The sequence below is a fragment of the Callorhinus ursinus genome, unplaced genomic scaffold, assembly GCF_003265705.2.
Source record: "Callorhinus ursinus isolate GAN/ISIS: 27379988/994484 unplaced genomic scaffold, GSC_fseal_2.0 scaffold61, whole genome shotgun sequence".
Classification (NCBI taxonomy): domain Eukaryota; kingdom Metazoa; phylum Chordata; class Mammalia; order Carnivora; family Otariidae; genus Callorhinus; species Callorhinus ursinus.
This window is the reverse complement of record NW_027397123.1, coordinates 1,897,381-1,918,537: the sequence shown is the minus strand read 5'-3', so window position 1 is coordinate 1,918,537 and position 21,157 is coordinate 1,897,381. Positions and strand designations below refer to the sequence as shown.

Here is a 21,157-nt window from a genome sequence, read left to right as displayed (position 1 = left end):
CCCCCCCCCCCCCCCCCCCCCCCCCCCCCCCCCCCCCCCCCGCCAAGAGACTGTGGGCGAAGCAGCCCTCTTTGGGAGCGCGCCGGTTCGCTTCGCGGCGAGCGGGCCCCGCGCGGGGAACTCGGCGGCTGGCGTGTGCTTGCGGCTGCTGAGTAAGTCGCTGTTCGGCGCTGGCGCGGCAGGTTCCCGTTTCCGCATTCCAGACACCCACAGCGGGCTGGGGGAGCCGGCAGCCTTGGGGGGGGGGGAGCCGGCAGCCTGGGGGGGAGCCGCCGCAGCCCGCCCCGCCGCGCCCCTCCCTTGCCGGGAGCAGAGCCGGCCGCCCCGAACCCCCCTCAGTCACCTGCCCAGTCACCTGCCGGCTCTGTGATCGGGGTGCGCTCCGACCCGTCTCCGGGGTGAGTGATGTTTGCTAAGTTTGCTGGTAACTTGTAGAGCACAGAAAGGTAGTAATGTGTTTCTCGGTTTCAGGAATGAGACTGGTGGCTTTTTTGTTTCCTTTTTTCCCCCCTTTGGCATGAAATGTTTACCTGCCTGCTCCCAACTGTGAAGAAAGGTGGGCGGAGTGTTGAGGGTGTGAGAAGAAAATGGAGGATATTTCAGCCCCCCAGAAGGAATCAGTCGGTGAATGCTGAGCTCCCGTGGGATGCGGCCTCTGTGCCAGGGGCTGTGGGGCATCCTGCCAGGTACAGAGGCGCTGTGTGATCTCAGGCGGCTTCCTTTCCCTCTCTGGGCCTCCCTGTCCTCATCTGATGAAACCGGAAATAGGAGCAGTACCCACTCACCTTTCCAATGAATCTTACTATGGAAAGTGCTTACAGCCTGGGCACCGAGTGGTGCGCAGTGGCAGCTGTCCCTGTGCCCCCCCACAAGCCGCAGCCCCCCCCCCCATTCCCTGGCCTTATCTCTGGTTTCTCAGCTGCTGCTGGCTGTACTCCAGCAACTCGGGCCTCCTCCTGTTCCTCCTCCTGTTGCTCCCTCAGGGCCTTTGCCCTGGCTGTTCCCTCTGCTAGAACACTTCCCCTAGTATCCCCTTCACGTCTCCACTCAGATGTCGCCCTCTCTGTGAGACCTCTGTCCTTACTAAATAGCACCTTCTCCACGACTCTTAGCCCTTTCCTGTGCTTTATTTTTCTTCATAGCATTACCCCTTGACATGGTTTATTATCTGCCCCGTACCCCAGCTGTGGGCTCCATAAAAGTGCAGGGACTTCTGTCTCTGTCCTTGTAGGGCAGTTCCTGGCATGTGGTAGGTGTGGGATAAATTATTTTATGAATGGATTTATGATATCAGGTGCAATATTGTCCGAGGACAGATGGCTGTCCGCATTTGGGGTTTGAGTTAGAATGTCGCCAAACCTGCAGCTGTGGGGAGGTGGCATACCCACACCCTTCCTTTGATCCTCATCGGGCCTGCCTGAGGCATCCAGGCCTCAGGCTTCCTGTCCCTCAGCCCCTTCAGTCTCTTCAGTCTGGGCCCTGCTGGTGGCTCATCCAGGCAGCCCAGATTCATGTAGCAGGGGACAGACGGCCTTGGCCCTGGTGAGTGTGGAGGATGTGTGCAGGTTCATTCAGGTGGGGCAAGCTTTGTCGGAGACGTACACACATCCCCGTGTATACGGAAAGCCCCCTTCATCGCCTCATCCTGCTTGGTGTTCCTGCAGCAAGGTCAGGGAATGCCTTGGAAATAAGAATTAACCGGCCAGGCATGGTTTATTGGTCTTCCCTGCTTTAACAGGCAATAATTCTCGTTCTCAGACTGAACAGATTTTAATTAAACGGTAAACTCGAAGAGTCTGTGTCGTAGCTGACACCTCATCAGTTCTCTGGCTCCTGGTGTCAGCAGTTGGTTCTGTAAAAATATCCTGGGCAGGGCTTCCCCAAGCTCCATGGAACCAGGTCAGTGGCCCTCTCGGATTTCTCCCAACAGCATGAGACACCGAGGGGCTGAGGTGCTGATGGACTTCCTGCTGCATCACACATCATCACACCTCTGGGCCTGCTGCTATATTAAGAATGTGCAAAGTGTCAGCAGAGCTGCTCCTATAGCATTTAACTGTGCCCTTCGAGCTCCAAGTGCAGGGGTTTCGGAGTTGGGTTGGGGCCCCTCCAGAGAGGCCATTGCACATAAGGCTCAAGTCCCAGCACTGCCCACGCTCTGGGCACAGTGCTTACCTTCTCTGGGCCTCTGTTTCCTTATCTGGAAAATGGGAATAATTAGTAGTTCCTGCTTTCAATGAGAAGTTCAAGTGAGATCAGGTGACCTAGTTAGCACTGTGTCTAATGCATAGAGAGTACTCACTAAATGGGGGTGATCATTATGAATTAATTCCAAGCCCCTTTTAAATTGTTTTCTGTCCCTGTTTTGTGGACTCCACTCTGACCCACCTCCGTGTCTGCATCCTCCCACAATCCTGCACCCTTAGTATCAATCAGGTACTGTATAGGTCTTTCCACATTTCTTCCCATGGTTATATAATCCTATAGAGAGAAATGTTATCCCATAAGGGATAATATTACCCCCATTTTCCTGCCTTTGGCTCTTCTGACATGGCAATACCGTGTAGAAACGCCTCCATGTTCTCAGGTAGCACTCACATTTGCTCTTTTTAATGACTGCGTAACACGTGGTGTGGGTGTAGCATAACTTATTTGGCCAGGCCATCCCTGATGCGCATTCACTTTGTTTCTGGGTTTTTTTTCCAAATTATTATTTTTATTGATAGTCTTCTTTAATTAGATTGCAGGCATCCAACCTGCTTCGCCACTTTGTTAACTTAAGCTCTCAGCCTTTGAGAACGAATATGAAGTAGCATTAACATAATGATACCTCTGGCCCAGATAGGAGATGTATGTTCTGAGGGTTCTCACCAGGTCTAGCACAACATTGAACTGTCTACTTTAAATGCTTTTTAATTATAAAAGTGATTAATAGATTCATCACCCTTAATACAGATCAGTTGTGCCTAATGAGTACTTGTTAGCAAAATGAGAGAGAGGAGGTTCATGTTTTTTCATCTTAAGGATCTTTGTTACCAGTATGTGAGAGATTTGGTGGGGATCTTGGATCCATGGGCACGTTTCTTTTTTTAGGTCGTCCTTTAATTGCGGAGTATATTTGGCTTTGTGAAACTTGTATAGCGGTGTACAAGATAGAGGTTTGTTCCACTTCTCTATTGCTATAGAACAAACACCCTAAAATGTAAGGCCTTAAAATGACAAACTCCGGTTTACTGAGGCTTATGTGGATGGCTCTCCTGCTGGTCTTGACTGGGGTTTCTTAGGTGGCTACAGACAAAGGGCGGATGGAGCTGGAACACTCAAGCTGTTTTACTCACGTGACAGGCTGGAGATGGCTGGGCCGCTCTCTCTGTGGTCTCTCTCATTCCATGTGGCCTCGCCAGCCAGTGCCTGGACTTACACCATGGCAGCCCAGGGCCTCCTAAGCCTTTTTTTTTACGGCATCGTCCAGAACTGGTCCAGCTCTCTTTGGCCTCATTCTCTTGGCTAAAGTGATTCGTAGGGTCAGCCCAGATTCAGTGCGGGAGGAACTTGAGTTCCGAGGGGCGGGGCCCAGCGGGGACCATCTTTAGAGACCACTAGGGCCGTCAATTTCTTGCCGGGGTGAGCAGGAGAAGGTGGTGCCACAGCCTACCATTGCTCCAGTGTCCCAGGCTCCTCTTTCTCTGCATCGCTGCTGCCCTTCGCCTCATAGTCATGAGAAGGTTGTAGCACCTTCACCCCCATGTCCTTGTCACAGGTAGAAAGAAGCAAAACTCTTAAGGGAGACAATTCTCTCTCGGGAAACCACAAACTTCGTGAAATCTTTAGCTGACTTCTAGTTGTGTCGCTGTGGCTAGAGAACTCCATGGCGTGACCACTCCTAGCTACAGGGAAGTCTTGGAAATGGAGTTTTTAAAGCCAGGCTTATCACCACCCTGAATGAAGGGTCACTATTGAAGAAGAGAGAATGGACATGCGAGGAGGCATCTAGAAGTGGTTTGTCCAGACAGCCTAAGAGGTAGTGAGGCAGCACGTATTAACCATCTGTCCAGTACTTGGAATGGGCAGCGCACCAGGCCTCTTACTGAGGCTGCAGGTATCAGGGAAGGGAGCACATCTGGGGGTTAAACTGATCATTTGCAGCCCTTGACTAGATAATTGCTCAGCTCACGTCTCCCAGATAGATGTTTGAAGTTAGACTAATGATAATAATAACCAGCCTCATTAAGGGCTTACCTTGTGTAGAGGATCTATGAACCAACCCCCTCAATCTTCACAATGGCCCCATGAAGTAGGCACTGTTTACCCTCCTCTCTTTTCAGATACAGAAACAGACACACAAAGTTAAGTAACTTGCCAGAGGCCCTTCTCCCTCCCTCCTTTCCTCCTGTTCCTAGGGAGTAGTGCAGTCGGCATGCGGTCTCTGGTGGTCTGGCTCTGGAGTCCATGAACCACTGCGCTGTACTTCTTGAGTTTATTACGGGAAACATTTCTTGTGGAAATGAATATGTAAGTGACGGCAGAACAAAACATGAAGCAGAAACCACCTCCTATCTCATCCCCTCCACTTCTACTTCCTGCCTCAATTGGTCCCATCTGTCAGTAACTTGGTGAATTTTCTTCCTCACCTCTTTCTAAATGTATTCCTTTTTTTTTTTTTAAAGATTTTATTTATTTATTTGACAGAGACAGAGACAGCGAGAACGGGAACACAAGCAGGGGGAGTGGGAGAGGGAGAAGCCGGCTTCCCGCGGAGCAGGGAGCCCGATGCGGGGCTCGATCCCAGGACCCCGGGATCATGACCCGAGCCAAAGGCAGACGCTTAACGACTGAGCCACCCAGTCACCCTGTATTCCATTTTTTAAAGATGGCCTTTGGGCACAAAACATCAGATTAATCAGAATCCTTGGTGCACAATACACTAGCATTTTGGGATTCATCCAAAACTGTCTGTTATAATGAACAACCATTAGCCTGCTACCTGCCCAGGAATGAGAACATGAACCTGTGTTGCAGTACTGCCCATCCTATCCCCTGCCTGCTTTCCCGGAGGTGACCACCATCTTGAATTTATTGTTTGTCATTCCTTATCTTAAAAAGAATTATTTTTGAACTTTATATAAATGATTTTGTCAACAAATGATGTATAGTCTTGTGAGACTTGGATTTTTCGCATAATATTGTGATTCTAACATTGATCCAGACTGTTTTTGTATAACTGTAGTTCATTCTGTTTTTTTGCTGCTATGTGATATTCCACTGGCTGAATATATCACATTTTTGTGTTCATTACTTGCATGCCAATGAACAATTCATTAGTTTCTAGATTTTTTGCTACTCATGGCTACTGTGAATGTTGTTCCACATATTTCCTAGTGTGCATTGACGAGAATTTCTTTTGGGTATGTGCTAGGCACCAGATGGATGGGTTGTAGGATGTGAGCATCTTTGACTTTGCCAAATATTGTCATACTGTTCTCTAAACATTGCCACCAAGGGCTCGGTTTGGTAAAGCTTTTTTATTTTCTGCCAGATACGAAATGAAATCTCATCGCGGTTTCAGTTGTGCTTCTCTGAAGACTAGGAAGGCAGAATATCTTCTACCTTTCTTCTTCTGGTTGTAGTTGCTCATCACTTTGGCTGCTTTTTAGTCATGGTTTGTAGGTGTTCTTTATATACACTTGATCCTGAAACTGTGGGGGTTAGGGGTGCAAACCTACTGTGTAGTTGAAAATCCACGGGTAACTTTTCACTCCCCAGAAACTTTACTAATTGTGTACTGTTGATTGGAAGCCTTACTGATAACATAAACAGTTAACACGTGTTTTGTATGTGATATGTATTATGTACTGTGTTCTTAAAGTAAGCCAGAGAAAAAAATGTTACTGAGAAAATCATGAGGAAGAGAAAATGCATTTATAGTACTATACAAACTACATACATGGATCTGCATAGTTCAAACCTGCATCATTTCCAGGTCAGCTGTATTCTGGTTACTAATCCTGGGGCAGCAGCCTATTTAACCTAATTGTAAATTTTGTGATTCTCATGTCATCATTTCCTGGTTGTTCCTTCACCCCTGTTTGCCCTCTCCCCACCAGGTCCATGATAGTTCTTTGTGTATCTGCAGCTCACAGTGATACTCTCTTCTTTGGAGTAGTCCTCAATTTGTGGGCATTTTTATTTATTTGTGTAGTTATAGGACCCATCCCACCCACTCTGCAGAGTTTTTTGATCCCAGTCTATCAGTCTGATTAGGTTCAACTGCATAAAATAGAAAACTGCATACAAAACAAAATGACGGGTGCCTGGGTGGCTCAGTTGGTTAAGCGACTGCCTTCGGCTCAGGTCATGATCCTGGAGTCCCGGGATTGAGTCCCGCATCGGGCTCCCTGCTCAGCAGGGAGTCTGCTTCTCCCTCTGACCCTCTCCCCTCTCATTCTCTCTCTCTCTCATTCTCTCTCTCTCTCTCTCTCTCTCTCTCGCATTCTCTCTCTCAAATAAATAAATAAAATCTTAAAAAAAAAAAAAATGACAATGGCCTAAGCAAGATAGAAGTTGCCCCGTGCTGCATTCTTATCATGGACCCGGGCTCTTTCTACCTCTTTGATCCATCATCTTTGTTCCTCCACCTCATGATTCAAGATGGCTGCTCAGGCTCCAGCCATTGCATCCCAGCGAGCAGGAAAGAAGGGATGAACTTGGGCACCCCTGTCTCTCTAAAAAGACGTAATGGAAGGAACACATAAACTTTCTACTTTCAGACTCTTGCTCAGAACTTAGTCACAGTACCATATATAGTTGCAAGGGGTCTGGGAAGTGTATTTCACATGGCCTTGTTTTGAACTAAAAAAACTTAAGTTAAAAGGGGAAACTCACTACTGGATTAGGCAGCCAGCAGCTTTACTAGTTCAGAGGTGTTCCCTAAAAATGGCTCTTAAAGGAGCTGTGAGACAACCGGGATGGTACCTCAAGATGATGCCCTTTTGATTCTTTGATTTATTACACAAATATTTCTTGAGCACCTGTTTTGTACTGGCACTGTTCTGGGAGATGGGAAGACAGTAACGAACACAATAAATGAAGTTTCCACTCTTGTGGAGCTTACATTATGAAAAGGAAGATAGATAGTAAAGAAACAGGGAGTATGTATTAAGTCCAAAAGAGAGAATAGGTGTGAAAAACAATAAAGGAGGGTACACACAATGAGAGTAAGAAGCATGGGGTGCTCTAATTTTTGAAGACATGTGATGCTGTTGTAGAGAGCAGGGTCAGGGCAGGCCACTTTCAGGAGATGACATTGGAGCGGAGGTGAAGGGGAGTGCAGGAGTCCTGTGGGTATCTAGGGGAAGAGCATTTGGGGCAAAATAAGTACAGGGAGTGGGGGAGGGGAGCAAGGGGGGCAATGAGAGGGGCCCGATCGTGCAGGGCTATGGGGGCCACAGTGAGGACTCTGGCTTTACCCAAGACTGACATGAAGCACCAGGAAAAAGATGCCTGCCATCTGATCGTTAGCCCTTGGGGAGGGACAGTAGTCACAAGCTGTCTTCTCTGAGTCAAGCTCTCTGTTTAGTTGCCTCTATATACTTTGTGAAGAAAGTAAATAGTTTCAACTCTCTTAACCAGGACCACTCTGGTTTTATTTGTACTGGCTACTACCCACCCCCACGGGATGATTATAAAGTTAAATAGTTCGGTTTCTATGAAAGATAAGAATTTTTTTAAGGGCACAGTGACAATATTATGGTCCTGATTAAAATAACTAACAATAATTGCTTGACGTCGTCTAGAATCCACTTAGTGTTAACATTTCAGATCATCTCATAAATGTCTTTTTAGAATTGATTTGTTACAATCAAGGTCCACTGTGAGATTTGGTTCACATGCCTGTTAAGTGTCATTTAATCTGTGGGTCCCCCTGCCATCCCCCCCCTTTTTTTGTATAGTTTATTTGTTGGGAAAAAGCCCTGTAATTTGTTATGTGGATCTCCCACAGTCTGTGTCTGGGATCGTTTTTCTGTGGTGGCGGCGAACTCACTCTGTCCTTGTGTTTCCTGCAAATGGGTGGCTGCGTTTGGAAGCTGAACCGGATTCAGTTTTGAGATGTGCACACACACGCACACATATCTGTGTGTTTCAGGGGCGGGGATGGCGGTAAATTCTCGGGCTGTTGCTGCGTGTTCTGTGCGTCAGCAGGTGGGCAAAGGCCATGGTCTTTCTCTGTCATGTTCTGTAGCGATAATGGCTGGAAATAACCATTTCCTAGACCCATGATTGCACCTGGGGTTTGCAAAAATCGTGACATTTGTACTTCTGTCCTCCTCTTCATTTATTAGCTGGAATATTTCTCCAGAGAGAAACCTCCCTCATCTATGATTCAGGCATCTTGAGGGTACCAACTCTTTTGAACCTCTGTTTACATTAGAAATGAGTATTGAACAACTGGGCTGGTGGCTTCGGATCTGCAGTTTTTTCCTTTGGTGATTCAAGTCGTCTTTGTTTTTGTGTTCATTCATTCGATGTGTACTGGTCTCCGCCTCCTCTTGGATTCGGGAACAAACAGATGAACAGTCACAGATCGCTCATTGTTTAGGCACAGGTGCTGTGGGCCTTACCTTTGGCCAGGTGGAGCCTGTGTATGTCACCCCATGTAACCAGGGAGAGATGACTCTAGGCTGTTGTTGACGTTTCCATTTTTTTGTTTTCTTTCACTGGCCCCGTTTTTTCAGGCCTACAGCCTCTAGAGAGTTCTTGCTCCACGCCAGGGGATTAAACCCTTATGCTTGGGGCAAGAGGTTTTTAAGCATCTGAATTTCTTCTGACCTGAAACTCCATTCCTAGACAAAAGAACAAAAAAGGGCTCTGCTCCACAGGAGAGGCTGTCCTTCTAGTAGCCTTGCCAGGGGCGAGCTCTGACCCCAGGCACTGTTGTCTAGGTCATAAATTCTTTAGAGCAGTAGCACGCATGAAATCATCTGGATGCCTTGGGATCAGTTACGCGGTATGCCACCTAAGGGCTTTCTTTTCTTCTGGAGATTACAACGACATTTACTTCCGGGGACGGGGGGCAGATTTGATGTAGAATGATGTTGAATTCATTAATTCATTCAGTCACTGACTTGATCCTTTGGCATATATTTATATCACAGGCGTTCCAAGGGCTGGGGGTCAGAACTTGAGAAGGCCTGTCCTCCTGGAGTTTAGGTTCACATTGAAGGACACAGAAGATAAAGTAGTAAACAGATTAATCGGGTGGGGATGAATAGTGCTATGAAGTGATTAAAGCAGAATGATGAGAGACACACCTGGAAGGTGGAGAGAGCTGTGGGAGGCTGGATAGCGGGGGGTGGGGGTGGGGGTTCGGGTTCAGAGGAGAGCTTCACCGGGGTGGGGACACAGCAGTGGAGACTGGGGTGGTACAGAGGGGCCAGTCTTGCGAGAGATCTGGGGGAAGAGGCGTCCTGGCAGAAAGAATAGCCACTGCGGAGGTGCCGAGGCAGTAATGAGTTAGGGGTGTGGAGGAACAGTAGAGTAGCCCTGGTGGCGTGTCGTGGAAGGTGGTAGAAGGGCCGGCAGGGGCGGGAGCCTGGTGGAGGGTTCGACTTGTATTCTGAGTGTTCTCACTGACATTGCCTCTGGCTGCCTTGGAAGCTAGGTGGAGGGGTGATTTTGGGACAAGGAGGGAGGCAGCCGTTATCGGAGGGTGGGGAGGGGTGTGGTACCCGACCCGAGTGCTGGTGTTGGTGCTTGAGACAACTTGCTAAGGGATTGGTCAGTGGGTGGTGAGTGGGGTGAGGGATTTGGGGCTTTGGTCTGCGGGTTCGGATGGATGGTAGTAATGACCGTCCCTGGCCCCCTTTAACATGGACTGAGGTGTCCTACTACTCACACACATCTCATTTAACCCTCTTTATGGTAGACTCTTACTCCCCATTTTGCAGATGAGGAAACTGAGGCCCAGGGAAACGAAGCCCTTGATCCTTGTCACTTGGCCAGTTGGGGCTGGGTTGGAACCTGGATAGCCCAACCCGCAGTCTGACCTTGCTCCCCTTCCTCTCACTCCAGACACAGCTGTTAATTCGTGATGTTGACACAGCCCATGCCCAGGAGGAGCTGATGTCAGTATCCTACAATTATGAAATCAGGAAGGGCTCAAGTCCACATAGGTGGTCCTTCCACCGTCCCCACTAACCGAGATCCTGATGTGCCTTTTATTACAGTATTTATTACAGGGCAGCAAACGGACTTTCTGGGTGCTGACACGGACGTAACTTGACGCGTGGGCCAGATAAGGTGTATGTAGGCCCCCAGACTTTGAGCTCGTGAGCCTGCTTAACTGATTGGGCCGGAAGTCTCCTTGCCCATCAAACCCTTCTTATCTCCTCCTCCAGGAATCCACGTGTAAAGGGAGCTCACTCCCTATGGGGGTGTGACCCATGTGATGCCTCAGCCAGCCGCGTGGCTTTACTTGGTGTCCTCTGGGAGAGCGGTATGCCCCCCACCCTCTGTCTACATGTGGGGTGGGTGAAAGGTGGTGCTGAGTTTGGTCCTGCTTGGTGCTCAGCATCACTGAGAGATGCTGATCCTCTCCTGCTCCTTCTTGCATTTAGGTCACGTGGCAGAAATTTCAGATTGATCAATTTTTTTTTATTGATTTAAAACTTACGGAAGCCACATGCTGATTATAAACGTTTCAAGCAGTAGAGCAGTATGTAAAGCAAGCATAGCAGTTCCTTGTTCCCCTGGTGACCCTGGCACCTGCCCCACCCCCACCCCCCACCCCCGTCTCTCTAACCTGCATGGAGTGACATTAAGTGTGCCCTTCTTGTTCTGTGTGCAGTAGATTGTGTTCAAGAGCCTGGGCTCTGGGGCCACAGTACTTGGGTTCAAACCCCAGTTTTGTTATGTACTAACTTGGGCCCTAATCATTCTGTGCCTCATTTTCCCCATCCCTGAAATGGTGCTGATGACCTTAACCTCTTGGCCTGTAAGGATTCATCACGTTGATATATGTAAAAGTTAGAGTGGCGCCTGGTGTGTGATGAGCACTCGCATGTTAGCTATTTCTGTTACATACATGTATGCCCATAGTTGTTTGTTTTACAAACATACTCTCCAGGTACGTTGTTCTTCCGACTACACTTTACCTTAAGGATCTGCCTACCGTGGCCGTAGGCCGTGGGTCAAGGTCAAGGTCAGCCACATTTTTTTTTTTAAGATTTTATTTATTTGAGAGAGAACATGAGAAGAGGGGGAGAGGGAGAAGCAGACTCCCTGCTGAGCAAGGAGCCAGATGTGGGCTCCATCCCAGGACCCCGAGATCATGACCTGAGTTGAAGGCAGACGCTCAACCAACTGAGCCATCCAGGCGCCCCGGCCACATTCTTTTTAATGACTTCTTGGTGTTGCATTTCGGCAGTGCCTTGTCATTGGACATCCTGTTCATTTCCACCTTTCCTTATGATGACTCTGAGCACACAAAAACCTTTGTCTGCTTCTTAGATTTTTCTTAGGACAAAGTCCTGGGGTTGCAATGACTGAAACAAAGTGTATAAAAACGTTTAAAGGCTTGTGCTATTCCTCATTGACTTGCCTGTTTCTGGGCCATCTGCATTTCCTCGTTTGTTGCCTGTTTTTGTAGGGGATCTTTATATTACTAAAGGTAGAAATCATGAGTTATGGGATGTAGATTTACATCCATAGTGAGTTGTTTACCTTCTAATTTTGTTATGTTATTAGATATACTGAGGTTTTTTGTTGATGTTGTTGTTTGCTTTTGTGCTTTGGCCTTTAATTTAAGATGAGATAAACACTATTTTCTTCTTAGTTACTTCATAGCTTCATGCTTCATTTTTTTTTTAAAGATTTTATTTTTAAGTAATCTCTGCACCCAATGTGGGGCTCGAACTCCCAACCCCGAGATCAAGAGTCGCATGAGAGCTTCATTGTTTATATCCAACACCTGGATTTTTTTTTTTTCCTGGTGTTAGTTGTGGGGTACAGATCTTAAACCTGCCCCTGCCAATAGTTAACTAGTTGTCTCTCATAGTATTGACTGAAAAATCCATCCTTTCCCACTGCCTTGAAAAGCTCAGTATGAGCCTGGCCCCAGTCTACACGTTGGAGTGGTCACCTTTCAGTCCCTGGTCATAACTCGGTGACGCAGGTTGGCGACATCCCCACCCACAGTGAGGAGCCTGGAGCACAAACCTCGCTTAACGTCTCACCACTTGGATGAGGCAGAATCTGGTTTGGAATAGGGTAGACTTAGTAACCAGCGTCCTTATTGCTAATGTATTTCCAGCAGTTTTTTTTTGCAGTTCCTCAGCAAACCTTCCTTTTATCCACCGGTCATAGTCACTGTGATTGCCCCTGGGCTGTAGTGGCCTATTAGGCCTATTCCCTGCCTCACTGCCCTGGCCAGAACTTTGTGACAGTGTTCAGTGCCAGTGGAGGTCGCAGGCAGGTGGGACGTTTTACCCTGCAGGGCCCCCCTTGATGGGGGCCTGGTTAGGCAGGACCCAGAATTTTTCTGGGTACTCTTTAAGAAGAAGTCCATGGTGGCCACCATGTGGCAACGTCAGTGAAGGACTCCTCTGTCCCCATGGCTGGGCCAAACCAGGGAAAAAGTTGGCATCAGTGGTGACAAAGCTTGAGTACAAGCAGCAGTGGGCAACATTCTGGAACCTTGAGTAATAGGGAAAAAAAGAAAAAAGTCTCTCAGCAGGGTTGTGGGGAACTCAGCAGGAAGCTAGCCTAGCAGACGCAGACGTGGAGAGCAGAGCCTCAGAGTCGGCAGCTGGATCCGTGGAACTGCTTGCCCACCCGGATGGCATGAGGCCTGACATCCGACTGCCATCTTCACTGCTCAGCTTTGCCTTGTCTTGGCTGGGTGTCCTTGGGCGAGTAACTTAACCTTTCTGTGCCTTAGCTTCTGTATAATGGAATAATAATAGTTCCTACCTTCGGTTTTTGTCTACCTTCGGTTTTTGTGAGGATCAAATGATCCATGCAAAGTGCTTAAAATAACTGTGGCTGGCACATAGTAAACACTCAAATAAATGTGAGTCATTGTTTCTTTCTCTGACCCCCCTCTTTCCGTGTTTCGGAGGGCGGGGATAAAGATCCCAGGAGATGTACTAAAGTGTGTGGGGGCAGATATCATCACTTAGGTATTTCCTGAACACCTACGACATGGCACCCAAGTGCTAGGGCCACAGCAGGGCCCAGGATAGACACAGTCCCTAACACTTTTGACGCTGACTTTCTGGAGGGGAACTGGAGCCTAAACAAACAGGTAAATAATGTAATGTTAGTGAGATGTGCTGTGAAGAAAACAGACTGGGGGAAAGACTGGAGAGTGGCAGAAGCTACTGTTTTAGCAGAGGTGATCAGGGCAGACCCCTGAAGAGGTGACTCTGATCAAGACCTAAATATAAGAAGCCAGCCATGAACACATTTGAGAAAGAGCATTCCAGACAGCATAGCAAATGCAAAGGCCCTGTGGCAGGAGCTGGCAGAGCAGTTCTAAGAGTACAAGGAGGCCATGGTGGCCACAGGGCTACGAGGGAAGGGAAGGTGAGAATGACAGAAGCTGAGGGCAGAGAGGAAGCCAGGTAGGAAGTTCTTAGCCTAGGTTCTCCGGGTTGAAAATAATAGAAGCCCATGTGTGATCCATCCAAACCTAAAAGAATTCTGAGATGCCTCCTGGAGCTTGGGACAGACATTGTCTGCCGTGTCATGATCCACAGGCTCAGGGCCCCAAGACAGGGGTCTGATTGGCCCAGCTTTGGTCAGTTGGCTACTTCTCATCCAGTGAGCTCTGGCGAGGAAGTAAGCATGACACACATACTTCTTATAAAATGAGGACTTTCTTTGGCCTCCTGGCCTAGGGCATCATTCCTCTTCTTCCATATGTAGCATCAACATGTTGTGGTTAAGAATAGGGGTCAAATGGCCTGGATTCAAAGGTCAGCTGCTTGCTAGCTGTGTGACCCTGGGTTAATCACTTCACCTCTCTGGGCCTCAGTTTCATCACCTGTAAAATGTGGATGATAAAGGTTTCTACCTCAAGGGGCCATTCAGAGCATTAAATAAGTTTACATAAAGAATTTAGTTTGAGCCTGATGCATAATAGGCGCTCAGGAAGTACTATTTATCATCATCCTCATCTTTCCTCCTGCATAAGTGCTCTGTAGTTCAAGCTAGGGCTTGGGAATAGAGTCTGGAATTGACCCCAGATTCACCACCAGCTAGCTCCGTGATCTTGGCCAAGTGAGTAACTTCTTTCTGCAGAGTAGAAAGAATAAGCCACAAGGACTCATTCATTGGATGTATGTGTGTTGTCTAAGGTTTGGGGTTATCATGGAAATTCAGGGGATCCTGATGTAGGAAAGACATCAGGGTTCGAAGCCGATGGCCAAGAAAGAATTCTTGAGATGCCTTTGGTGTAAATGTGGTTTTATAAAAGCATGGGGACAGGGCCTGTTGGCAGACAGAGCCGCTGCCCTGTGGTCTTCAGGAGTGGCCCATTATATCCTTTGAAGTTGGGAGGGGGTTAGGGAGAGTGTAAGCCTCCCAGGTATTTTGGAAACAAGGTTTCCAGGATCCTGCGGGGGGGGGGGGGGGGGGGGGGGTATTGTTAGGAAAGGTCATTTATTACTGTTTAAATAAAAACTCAGTCGTGAAACCCTTCAGATGTATATCGGTGGGTCATATACTTGGGGGATGACTGCCAACATGTATCGTGGGGGGTAGAGATAAAGGAAGTTTCCAAAGGAATTTTTATATGTTATAGTAGACGTACAGGATCCTGGGGGTCAGCCTTTTGCCCTTAGCCAAGTGTCAGCATCGAGGCAGCTGAGTCCCTAGAGGAAGGTCCCTCTGCCTGTTTCAAGGACATGTCAGTGGGCTGTAGGGAGTAAGGAAATTTAATAATTTCTCTTCTGCCTTTGTTTCCCACATCAATCCCAGGTGTCTGGGCCCAGTGCAGCCCTGGCTCCTGATCTCAGCCCCTGAGTGTGACCTGAGGGAGAGGATAACATTGGGACCTGCCTCACCTCCTTCACAACAGCTTGTGCGGGGCCCTCCTCCACGTGGCCGAGCACTGCACTGCTCCCTCTAGGCACATCTGCCACCTCCTAGGCTGTGAGCTCTGTAAGAGCAGGACCCAGGCCTGACGCCCCAGGCCCTTGGCCCGGTGCTGCACGGAAGTGCAGGAACACACCTTCGTCAGGTTTCTCCTCTTGCGAAAGATCTCAAAAACAGCTTTCTCAAGAAATGTTGTGTTTGTATCTGATCACACCCATTCCCTGGACAGTGTGACTCTGAACCCGGGCTGGGAATTGGCACCAGCTAAGAGTCTTACGAATAGTTGGGATTCTCTGGCTTTGTTCCTGGGGCGTCTATTTGGGCAGGTGTAGTGGATATTGGCTGCTGGTTTGGCCTAACAACCACTATGGTTCTTCTGTGGTTTTCCTTTTGAGGATTGCTCCTTTGCCATCCAGTTCATTCATTCACTGAGCCCAACTGTGTGTGTGACACTGCTTTCTCCAGGCCTGGGGGCGGAGGGGCAGCGAATTGGTTGGAAGCCCCGCCCTGGAAAATGGAAGGAGGTAACTATCTCATAAGTTGTAAATTATAAGTTATACAGTAGATAACTGTACGTTAGCTGGCAGGATTATCGCACTGGTACTTTCTGATTTCAATAATTACACTGTAATTGAGAGAATATCTTAGCAGACACCCACTGACTTCTATAGGGATTCAAAGCAAGAACAAATTCATGGAAAAAGGGAGGCAAACCAGTATTGGCTGAACAGTCATAAAAATGCCTAAAATCCTTACTTACCTTTTTTCAGTTTGGGGGTATTGTCATAAAGACTCAGCCATAATGAAATGCTCTGCCATACACAATAGGTTTCTAGTCAACAAATCAGTGCTTATATACACAATTTTGAGTTTACAGATTCTAAAAACTTCAGTAGGTAGGGTGCTGTAGATTATTTTCATTTTTTTCTTTGTATGTGTATGTATTTTGCATATTTTTTTGGAAAGAACTTTTAGAAACTGGAGCAAAAAAGCCCAGCTTTTAAAAAGCCTCTCCACCCCCCACCCCTTGTGGAGCATTCTGGTCCACGTGGTTTGGATGTGGAACGGGCGCAGTCGTGGGCCTCTCAGATGGTTCTGCTCCTCTCTGCCCCAGTGATTGGCTCAGGAAAGGGCTCATGAGTCACGTCAGTCTGTTCACAATTTATACACATCTCTTGCTCGAGCTGCCAGGAAGGAGGTATTTTCTTTCTACTGGGGTGCTAAGTTGTGGGGCATAAGCCTAATGCTACGGGGGGGCCACGTTTGCCCAAAGGGTGAGATAGAAACGACATTGGAAATGATTGGTTCTTCATAAATTCTTTGGGTAACTGGAAATCAGAATAACCCCTGAACCTTTCAGTAACATGAGCCAAAAAATTGCTTTTTCTTTTTTTTCTTGAGCCAGTTTGAGTTGGGCTCTGCCACTTGAAGCCAAGAGTCCTATAAGTGATACAGTAATTCCCGTGGGCTCTAGAATCTGTATTTTAAAATTCTTCATAAAGAGATGTCTTGGTGGCTCAGTCAGTTAAGCATCTGCCTTCAGCTCAGGTCGTGATCCCAGAGTCCTGGGATCGAGCCCCACATCAGGATTCCTGCTAAGTGGGGAGTCTGCTTCTCCCTCTGCCCCTCTCCCCCGCTTATGCAACTGTTCTCTTTCTCTCTCTGTGTCAAATAAATAAATTTTAAAAATCTTAAAAAAAAAAACCCTCCATAAATAGTTTGTATGAATCAGCTGTTTGAGAACCACTTTGCTAGACTTTTCTGAGTGGTGTTCCTCAGACTTCAGCGAGCAACAGTCTTGGTCTGGGGAACTTGTTAAAAATATAAAGGCTCTGTTCGACACTGCTGGTGATTCTGATCTGGGGCCTGGGTATATCTGAATTTTGAGCAACATCCTGGGTGATTGGACATACATCAAGTTTGAGAAGCACTCTGATAACAGTACAGGGATCATGCCCAACATAGGGCCTTACCCACAGAGGAGGCCCGGAGTCTTTCTCAAATGAGTGAAAGTAGTATGAATCTAGGTCTTCTCTGGAAAGTCATTCCTTTCCTGCCTGTTACCCAGCCTTGCACATCACATCATGTTTAGGGGAAATTTGGTTAAATATGTGAGCTTTATTAGCATAATAGTTTTACCAGTGTGTAACCCCTCAGGTAACTTTGGCAAGAGCTGGATATAATGCATGCTGAAATGTTGCTTCAGATCGAGAATGAAGTCATCTCTTAAAGAAGTTTTTGGTAATAGTGGAAACTATTGGTAATTACTCACTAACTTAGTCCCAAGTGATTTTTGGAGAATACTTCCCGCCTCTGTGTGTGTGTGTGTGTGTGGTGTGTGTACACAAATGTGTACCCATACTTACGTGGAGGTGAAGGAAGGGCCACAGCTTTTTTACTTGGGTGAAAGGGAATCTTTTGAGTTGACCCATTGGGCCAGAAAATCCCTTTTCAAATACTGTCTTGTAGCAGCTTTGCTTTTGAGGCCCCTGAGCTGAGAGGAAGGGGGTGTGGAGCCTGCCTGCCTGCCCCATTTGGCTCTCACCCCAGGCACGTGTGACTTTGCCATTGTTTGAAGTCTTTTTCCCCCCAGGATTTGTACCCCATGCTTAGTTCCTGTAGCTCAGCCACCAGGAATTAGGGCGTGGGCTGGCTGGGATCATTTAAATTTAAACTGATCATCTTCAAATATTTTTGTTTGTGTTCCCTCAAAAGAATTTTGATAAACCATGCTGCCTTGTGCATTATAAAGCTAACGTCTAAAATAATTTTATGGTAACTTGAAAATGTTGTTTGTGGGAGAAAGAAAATAGTACATATTTTGTAAGACGAGATAAGGTGGAAATTAACTGTAGTTGAAATAAATATTATACAATATGGCTAGATAAAGTAGGTTTTTCACCACTGTATTGTGTAAAGCCCACAGAACCTAAAAGAAATCACATACATTTTCCCCTGGGAATTTTTTCTAGGGAACTCAGAATTTTGATGGTCCTGCAAAACATTTCATTAAACAAATCAGGGCCACTAACCTATACAGCTTTGAGTGTTCAGAATTTAGGGGATCCCAGCATGGGCCAGAATATCCTGTTTTTAAAGTCAAGATTCATATTTAACAGAAAGATGTGTAAGTCAGGGAAGGACAGACAAGCCTGGGGGCTTAAGGAGCTTTATTACTCATTAAAGACAACTTCCTTCAAACCAGTATTTTGATGTTTTGTGTTGTTTGGAGTCCTAGAAGCTTACACACCCCTGGGCAGTGCTCCTTGGGATGAGGCAAGCAGCTGTACAGTAGGGGATGGACAACTAAGAAGGCAGGCTGGTTTGCAGTCAGATCAAGTTTGGGAAGGGGAACTTGGGGCCATTGACGATCTGAACATTGCTTCCCTTAAAAACATTTGTGCCCTTGGAGCCATTAAAGGTCTCCATAGGGGCACCTAGGTGGCTCAGTAGGTTAATCGTCCAACTCTTGATTTCGGCTCAGGTCATGATCTCAGAGTTGTAAGATCGAGCCACATGTCAGTCAGGCTCCCCACTCAGCAAGGAGTCTTGAGCTTCTCTCTCTCCCTCTGCCTCTTCCCCTCCCCTGCTCGTGCACATGCGCACTCTCTTAAATAAATAAATAGATAAGATAAAATAAAATAAAATTTTAAAAAAGTCTCCACAAACCCTTGGGGATAAGCACACTCAAGCCTGAAGACCGTCAGCTTAAAAAATCTGGGTGCTGCTTATCTCATAGAGGAGGAAGTCCAAAGGTTATAGAGATAGTTGATTGGTTCACCACTACTACTACCATTACAGACCCAGTTTATCTCATTTCCTGGTTCTGGAGACTTCTTGTGTACAACCTGAGCCTGATCCCAGGAGCACTCCGGCAGTGTTGGGCATCCTGGCCAGACAAGATAGAGTAGGAAGCCGGGCACCTGTCTCCAGAAACTGACTTAGGCCAGCCTATCTCCTAGAGATAAGTAACAAACTAATATGTTAAGATGGAAAGTGCTCAAAAAAAAAACAACAACACTTCCTGAACACTGAACAATTAACATGATGGCTAAAAAACAGCTTGCACAGCCTTCACACCTCCATTGCCCTCTGGTCAACAGTATCTTGAGCTTGCATCGCCTCTGTTGACCTCAGTCAACATTTTCATGCCCACACCTGGTTCCGACCTTCTACTGATTGTATTTAAAATGTAATCTTGAGACTTCCTGCTTATCATTTTGTAAAAAAATGTTACATTGAGTTTTGAGAGCATACAGTTTTGCCATATAAAAATTAGATGAAAACGCATGAAGAATTATATACATTCCCCGAAGTTTGAATTGAAAACCCAAAAGATATTTTACTGGGAAAAGAAGGTTATCCTGGAAGACATTCTTTGCAGTGGCCCCTGGCCCATCATAAGCCCGCAGTACATGTTGGTGTTGAGTGAATTACGAGGAAGTACAGGGTAGTGATTGAATTGACAACTTTTTTATTTTATTTTATTTATTTATTTGACAGAGAGAGACACAGTGAGAGAGGGAACACAAGCAGGGGGAGTGGGAGAGGGAGAAGCAGGCTTCCCACCGAGCAGGGAGCCCGACACGGGGCTCGATCCCAGGCCCCCGGGATCATGACCTGAGCTGAAGGCAGATGCTTAACGACTGAGCCACCCAGGCTCCCCTGAATTGACAACTTTTTAAGAGCCCTGGAACCAGACCTAAATTCTAATCCTACCTCTGCCACCCTTCAACTGTGTGTCCTTGACCAAATCATTTAACTTGTCTGAGCCTCAGTTAATCTAGTTAAAAGAGGATTAACTCAAAGGGTACTGAATCAATAAAGATAGCTTAGGTTCTGCTGCTGTAACAAATAACCCTAATATCTCCATGGCTTAAAAAAGATGTTAAGTCTCATTAATACTACATGTTCTTCATGGTTTGGTGGTTGTCTCCACTCTATTATCATCTTCATTCGGGGACCCAGGTTCCACCATTTGGAACAGGTTCGTTTATGCAGTAAGGGGAAGATAGGGGCTTGATCATCAGCTCTCAAATGATTCCCACATGGAACTGACCCCCATTGCTTCTGCTCATGTTTCATTGGCTAAAGCACATCTTATGGCCATAGCCAACTTCAGGGTCGTGAGGAAGTGCAGTTCTACTCTGTGCCTGAAAAGTGAATCAGAAATAATAGTAAGGGGGCGCCTGGGTGGCTCAGTCGTGAAGCATCTGCCTTCGGCTCAGGTCATGATCTTGGGGTCCTGGGATCGAGCCCCGCATCGGGCTCCCTGCTCCACAGGGAGCCTGCTTCTTCCTCTCCCACTCCCCCTGCTTGTGTTCCCTCTCTCGCTGTGTTTCTCTGTCAAATAAATAAAATCTTAAAGAAAAAAAAAATACTAAGAATACTATCATCTACCACAATTGCCCTGAAGTTTAAATAAGGTAAATTGTATGAAGCAGTCATCATTAAGTCACAGTAAAAGTAGGAAATGGAAGTGCTAGTTTGTCATGGTTGACAATGATGATAGGAGAATAAGTGGTTACTACTTTCATCCTGCAAATTGCACTGGGGGCTGGTGGATAGCTTGGTGACTAAGGCGCTGGCCTAGGTTCCAGTCTCATTTCCCTTACTTGCTAAACTCTGTTAATAAGAGTGGTTATAGTAGTGAACTCCTGGGGATGTGGTGATTTGATGTTCATGCATGGAAGGGATCAGTCCAGAGCCTGAGCTGTACACAATCAAAAGTGAGTTGTTACTCAAAAATAATAAAATAGCTGGGAGTAAGCTTCACCAAGGAAGTGAAAGACTTGTACTCTGAAAACTATAAAACATTGATGAAAGAAACTGAAGATGACACAAACAAATGGAAAGATATTCCATGCTCATGGATTGGGAGAACAGATATTTAAAATGTCCATGCTAGGGCGCCTGGGTGGCTCAGTTGGTTAAGCGACTGCCTTCGGCTCAGGTCATGATCCTGGAGTCCCGGGATCGAGTCCCACATCGGGCTTCCTGCTCAGCAGGGAATCTGCTTCTCCTTCTGACCCTCTTCCCTCTCCTGCTCTCTGGCTCTCATTCT

The 21,157-nt window shown here is 46.9% G+C and overlaps 1 protein-coding gene across 7 annotated transcripts in view; it reads left to right on the top strand.

The window, feature by feature from the left end:
• The window catches only part of SIPA1L3 (signal induced proliferation associated 1 like 3), a 222,508-nt gene that overhangs the window by 14,185 nt on the left and 187,166 nt on the right, over positions 1-21,157 (top strand). Inside the window, exon 1 of one of the 7 annotated variants that reach the window (XM_073885182.1) lies at positions 666-686. The exons of the other annotated variants lie outside the window; for them this stretch is intronic. The gene's annotated coding sequence lies outside the window, so the exon portion shown is untranslated. Of the gene's footprint in view, positions 1-665; positions 687-21,157 lie in introns of those variants that run through there. 7 annotated transcript variants of the gene reach the window in all.